The sequence below is a fragment of the Trichechus manatus genome, unplaced genomic scaffold (genome assembly GCF_000243295.1).
Source record: "Trichechus manatus latirostris isolate Lorelei unplaced genomic scaffold, TriManLat1.0 scaffold00046, whole genome shotgun sequence".
Lineage (NCBI taxonomy): Eukaryota > Metazoa > Chordata > Mammalia > Sirenia > Trichechidae > Trichechus > Trichechus manatus.
This window is the reverse complement of record NW_004443982.1, coordinates 3,821,750-3,828,725: the sequence shown is the minus strand read 5'-3', so window position 1 is coordinate 3,828,725 and position 6,976 is coordinate 3,821,750. Positions and strand designations below refer to the sequence as shown.

General features: G+C 41.8%; 1 pseudogene; it reads left to right on the top strand.

Moving 5' to 3' along the window:
• Positions 1-912: 912 nt before the first annotated feature.
• On the top strand, positions 913-1,463 carry LOC101347164 (uncharacterized protein C6orf106 homolog pseudogene; annotated as a pseudogene).
• The last annotated feature ends 5,513 nt before the right edge of the window (positions 1,464-6,976 follow it).

Genomic DNA, 6,976 nt, shown 5'->3' with positions numbered 1-6,976 from the left:
TCTCTCTCTGTCTGCCTTCTTCTCATCAGTGTTTCCCCAGTGTAGGAGCTTCTCTGCGCCCTCCGGTCCAAAGGACGTGCTCTGCTCCCAGTTCTTCCTTCTTGGTGGTATGAGGTCCCCAACTCTCTGCTTGCTTCCCTTTCCTTTTATCTCTTGAGAGATAAAAGGTGGTGCAGGCCACACCCCAAGGAAACTCCCTTTACATTGGATCAGGGATGTGACCTGGGTAAGGGTGCTGTTACAATCCCACCCTAATCCTCTTTAACATAAAATTACAATCACAAAATGTGGACCAACCACACAATTCTGGGAATCATGGCCCAGCCAAATTGATACACACATTTCTGGGGGGACATAATTCAAACCATAACAAATGGCTAATGACGTTGAGCATCTTTTAAGCTTGTTGGCCCTTTGAAATCCTCTTTGGTAAAATATCTGTTCAAATCCTCTGCCCATTTTTTTGTTTTATTGGATTGTCTGTTTGTCGGTAAGTTGTAGAAGTCTTATATATATTTTGGATATTAGATCCTTACTGAATATATAAGGAGCCCTAGTGGCGCTGTGGTTAAAGCAGTCGGCTGCTAATCGAAAGGTTGGTGGTTGGAATCTACCAGCCATTCCGTAGGAGAAAGTTGTGGCAGTCTGCTTCTGTAAACACTGGGGCGCTGCCTGGGGAGGAGGGGGAGGTGGCGGGGAAGGGAGAGAGGGCGCTGGGGTGCTAGGAAAGGGCGGAGCGTGAGAGTGAGTGAGTTTATCCTTATGAGGCGGTGAGAGGCCTGGGGCTTACCTCGGAGGAGCCAGGTTGTGGCTGGCTAGCGGCAGGGGGGTCCCCCCTCCGGGTGCCTGGGCCCTGCTGTGAGGCGTGGCTAGATTGTGAGGAGGCGGGGAAGCGAGTGTCTGGCCCCCGCCATGGAGGGCATGGACGTGGGCCTGGACCCCGAGCTGATGCAGAAGTTCAGCTGCCTGGGCACCACCGACAAGGACGTGCTGGTCTCCGAGTTCTAGGGACTGCTCGGCTTCCAGCTCAGCCCGGCTGGCTGCGCTGTCTTCCTGGACATGATAACTGGAACCTACAAGCAACAATTGGCGCTTATTATGACTTTGAGATCCCAAACATCAGAGTGCCCTCTATGTCCTTTTTTGAAGATGTCACCCTAAGAGAAGGAGACTCGATACCTCTTGATACTCAATTTATAAAAACATGGCGGATCCAGAATTCTGGGGGCAGAGAGGCCTGGACTCCAGGGGTTTGTCTTAAATATGTCAGGGGAGACCGATTTGAACATGTGATCATGGTGATGGTGCAATCGCCAGAGCCCCAAGAGATTGCAGATATCAGCGTCCAGATGTGCAACCCCAGCAGAGCAGGAATGTATCAGGGACAGCGGCGGATGTCCACTGCTACGGGATTGTACTATGGAGTGTACATAAGTGATAGAAAAGGAGCACTAGGTGGGTGAAATACTGACCCGGACTGGCCCAGGAAATGAGCAGGAGGAGAGCCCGCGGACCTTATCTGATGCTGCCGTCACTCTACACTGGGAGAGCGTGTTATTTCGCAGCCGTGCAGCAAAAGCTCCGGTGTTTTTATTAACCTGTGTGAACCTTTCTATTTATTTAAATCCAAGCACGATAAAAGCAAAATAAAGAGAGGTGTGTGAAAAAAATATATTTACAGCCTTGGAAATCCTATGGGGAAATTTTACCCTGTCCTGTAGGGTCACTATGAGTGGGAATTGACTCGACGGCAGTGGGTTTGCTTTGGTATCAGATATATGGTTCCCAAAATTTTCTTCCAATCTGTAGGTTGTCTCTTCACTTTGTTGATAAAGCCATTTCATGAACAAAAGTATTTAATTTTTACAAGGTTCTATTATCTATTTTGGCTTTTTCTGCTCATGCTTTTGTTGTCATATCTGAAAATGCATCATTAAAAATGAGGTCTCACAGCACCTTCCATCTTATTTTGATGTTTCCTCTGTCATTCAGTTTTTTATCCATAGAATCCTTCAGTATTGCAACTCGAGGCTTGAATTTTCTCCTCAGTTCTTTCAGCTTGAGAAATGCTAGTTGTGTTCTTCCTGTTGGGTTTTCTAACTCCAGGTGTTTGCACATTTCTTCATAATACTTTACTTCATTTTCTTGAGCCACCCTTTGAAATCTTCTGTTCAGCTCTTTTACTTCATCAATTCTTCTGTTTGCTTTAGCTACTCTGTGCTTAAAAGCAAGTTGCAGAATTTATTGTGAAATCCATTTTGGCCTTTTTCTTCTTTCCTGTCTTTTTAGTGATCTTTCCCTTTCTTCAGATATGTCCTTGATATCTTCCCGCAATTCTTCTGGTTTTCAGTCATTAGTATTCAGTGCATCAAATCTATTCTTGAAATGGTCTCCAAATCCAGGCAGGATGTATTTAAGGTTGTACTTGGCTCTTGTGGACTTGCTTTGATTTTCTTCAGCTTCAGCTTGAACTTACACATGAGCAATTGATGGTTTGCTCTGCAGTTGGCCCGGCTTTGTCTTGACTGTTGATATTGAGTTTCTCCATCTTTTCTTTCCCCAGATGTAGTCAATTTGATTTCTGTGTATTCCATCTGGTGAGGTCCATGTGTATAGTCATTGATTGTGTTGTTGAAAAATATTTCTGATGAATAAGTCATTGGTCTTGCAGAATTCTGTCATGCAATCTCCAGCATCATTTCTATCACCAAGGCTGTATTTTCCAATTACTGACCCTTCCTCTTTGTTTCCAACTTTCACATTCCAATCACCAGTAATTATCAATACATCTTGATTGCATGTTCATCAATTTCAGACTGCAGAAGTTTGCAAAAATCTTCAATTTTTTCATCTTGGGCATTTGTGGTTGGTGTGTAAATTTGAATAATAGTCATATTAATTGGCCTTCCTTGCAGATGTATCACTGACAGCGTAGTACTTCAGGATAGATCTTGAAATATTCTTTTTGACAATGAATGCAATGCCATTCCTCTTGATTTTGTCATTTGCAGCATAGTAGACAACATGATTGTGAGATTCAAACTGGCCAATACCAGTCTATTTCAGCTCATGAATGCCTAGGATATCAATCTTCAAGTGTTACATTTCATTTTTGACAACTGCCAATTTTCCTTGATTTATACTTTGTACATTCCACATTCTGATTACTTATGGATGTTTGCTGCTGTTACTTTTCATTTTAAGTCTGCCACATCAGCAAATGAAGGTCCAGAAGGCTTTACTCCATCCATGTCATTAAGGTCAACTCTACTTTGAGGACCAGCTCTTCTCCAGTTTGTGTTTTGTCGACTAGCTCATAACAAATTATGGATAACACTGTAAAGAATGAGAATTTCAGAACACTTAATTGTGCTCATGTGAAACCTGTACATAGCTCAAGAATCAGTCTTTTGAACAGAACAAGGGGATAAAATTGGAAAAGGCATGAATCAGGGCTGTACCCTTTCATCTTACTTATTCAATCTGTATGCTGAACAAATAATCTGAGAATCAGGACTATATGAAGAAGAATGCAGCATCAGGTTTGGAAGACAACTCCTTAACAACCTACAATATTCAGCCCTTGCTTGCTGAAAATAAAGACAACTTGAGGCACTTACTGATGAAGGTCAAAGACTATATAGCCTTCAGTATGAATTACACCTGAATGTGAAGAAAACAAAAATACTCACAACTGGACCAATAAACAACGTCATGATAAATGGAGAAGAAACTGAAGTTGTCAATAATTTCATTTTACTTGGATCAACAATCAAAGTCATTGGAAGCAGCAGCTAAGAAACAAACAAGGTATTGCATTGGGAAATCTGCGGCAAAAAGACCTCTTTAAACTTTTAAAAATCAAACTAAGGTGCATCACAACTGGACTAAACCAAAAGCTAAGAAGTTTCCTGAACCAAACACTTCGAGGGACAGAGTAGCAGGAGCAGGGGTCTGGGGACCATGGTTTCAGGGGACATCTAGGTCAATTGGCATAACAAAGTTTATTAAGAAAATAATAAGTGGTATCTAGGGTCTTAAAAGCTAGTGAGAGGCCATCTAAGATGCATCAATTGGTCCCAACCCACCTGGATCAAAGGAGAATGAATCACACCAAAGACACAAGGAAAATATTAGCCTAAGAGACAGAAAGGGCCACATAAACCAGAAACTCCATCAGCCTGAGACCAGAACAACTAGATGGTGCCTGGCTACCACCAATGACCGCCCTGATGGGGAATACAACAGAGAGTCCCTGATGGAGCAGGAGAAAAGTGGGGCGCAGAACTCAAATTCATGTAAAAAGACCAGACTTAATGGTCTGACTGAGACTGGTGGAACCCCGAAGACATGGCCCCTGGACTCTCTGTTAACCCAGAACTAAAACCATTCCTGAAGCCAACTCTTCAGACAAAGATTAGACTGGACTATGGGACATAAAATGATACTCGTGAAGAGTGTGCTTCTTAGCTCAAGTAGATACATGAGACTAAATGGGCAGCTCCTGTCCGGAGGTGAGATGAGAAGGCAGAAAGGGACAGGAGCTGGTTGAATGGACACGGGAAATCCAGGGTGGAAAGGAGGAGTGTGCTGTCACATTATAGACAGAGCAACTAGGGCCACAAAACAATGTAGGTATAAATTTTTGTATGAGAAACTTGAGCTGTAAACGTTCACTTCAAGCACAATTAAAAAAAAAAAAAAAAAAAAACTAAGGTGCATCAGATCCAAGCCATGGTCTTTTCAATAGCCTCATAGGCATGGTAAAGTTGGATAATGAAAAGGAAGACAGAAAAAGAATTAATATGTTTGAACTGTGGTGTTGGTGAAGAATATTGAATATACTGTGAACTGCCAAAAGAACAAACAAATCTTTAAATAAGTACAACCAGAATGCTCCTTGGAAGCAAGGGTGGTGAGACTCTGACTCGCTTACTTTGGACACATCATCGGAAAAGACCAATCGCTAGAAAAGGACATCATATTTGGTAAAGTAGAGGGTCAACAAAAACTAAGGAAATGCTCAGTGAGATGGATTGACACAATAGCTGGAACAATGGACTCAAACATACCAACGACCATGAAGATGGAGCAGGACTGGGCAGTGTTTCATACTTACACATAAGGTTGCCATGAGTCAGAGCCCACTTGACGGCAACTAACAACAACAACATAGATGAGGAAACAAGATACAGCAAGGTTAAGTTACTTGCCCCAGGTCACCCCAGCTCATAAAACTTGGATTTGAACTCTTAACCTGCTCTACATTCACTTGGTTTGACCATATTAAAATATAAAGCTCTAGTCTGATGACCGATGCTACAAAGTTAAAAGACTTGTGACAGATTAGGAGAAAATATTTACAGCATTAGACCCACAGACTAATAATCCTGTCACACACCCCAATCCTATAAACACCAACTTCATACACACGTCTCAAATGTCTCCATGACAAGTGTTTCCCCATCACATACCCTACACAATATGTACAACAACCACACCACCCCCACTCTCTCTCAACACACATACACATTCTCTTTTTCAGATGCAGCTGGGGTTTCATTTAGAGGCAGCTGTGAGGGGGCGGGTGAAGAGGAGAAGTGGAGTGGGGAGAGAGGGCAGTTGGATGGTGAAGTTGTGGATGTTTAGGGATAGATGTGAGTGATGATATAGCCTGGAGTGAAGAGAACAATTTGCATGTAATTGAAGGGCCATGTGAAGGTCTTTGGAGAAACGGGGTTGCTAGAGGACGGTTAGAGTGCAGGTGGGAGTTACTGGAAGGTAGTTTGAATATACCGTTGTAGGGGTTGGAAGGACTATAGGAAGATACTTGAGTATTTAGGGACAGAGTTGGATCTTCTGAAAGGTAGCTTAGGAGTAGAGTTGTTAACTGTCATAGGATGGTGTGGTACGTTGAGTAATAGCCCCTCAAAAGATATCCACGAGGGGGGTGTATATCTTTTCTGCACAGACACACACACACACACACACATCTGAGAATGTTATCTTGTATGGCAAAACAAACAAATCAAAACCCAAAAAAAACAAAAATGGACTTTGCAGATGTGATTAAGTTAAAGATCTTGAGATGGGGAGATTATCCTGGATTATCTGGGTAGGCCCTAAATGTAATCACAATTGTCTCTATAAGAGGGAGCCACGCTCACTAATATGGCTATTATTTAAAAGATGGAAAATAACAAGTGTTGGTGATTATGTAGAGAAATTGGAACCCTCCTGCATTGTTGGTGGGTTGTAAAATGATGCAGCTGTTGTGGAAAACTGTCGGTGGTTCCTCAAAAGGTTAAATATAGAATTACCATATGACCCAGCAATTCCACTCCTAGCATATCCCAAAAGACTTAAAAGCAGGGACTCAAACAAATACTTGTATGCCAAAGTTCATAGCAGCATTATTCACAATAGCCAAAAGGTGGAAACATCCCAAGTGTCCATCAACAGATGAATAGATAAACAAAATATGATATATACACACAACGGAATATTATTCAGCCATTAAAAGGAATGAAGTTCTGATAGATGGTGTGACATGAACAAAACTTGAAGACGTTATGCTAAGTGAAATATGTGAGATACATAATGACAAATATTGTATGCTTCTGCTTATATGAAATATCTAGAATAGGCAAATTTGTATATATGAAAAGTAGATTAAAGGTTACCAGGGACTGATGGAGGAGGGAATGGGAAGTTATTGCTTAATGGGTACAGAGTTTCTGTTTAGGGTGATGAAAAGTTTTGGAAGGAGATAGTGGTGAACGTTGTACAACTTGTGAATGTAATTAATGCCAATGAATTGTACACTCAAAAATGGTTAAAATGGCAAATTTCATGTTATATATATATTTTACCGCCCTAATTTTTTTAAAAAACAGGGAGGCAGAGAGAGATTTGACACAGACACAAGAGGAGAAGGCAACGTGCCCATGGAGGCAGAGATTGTAGAGATGTGGTC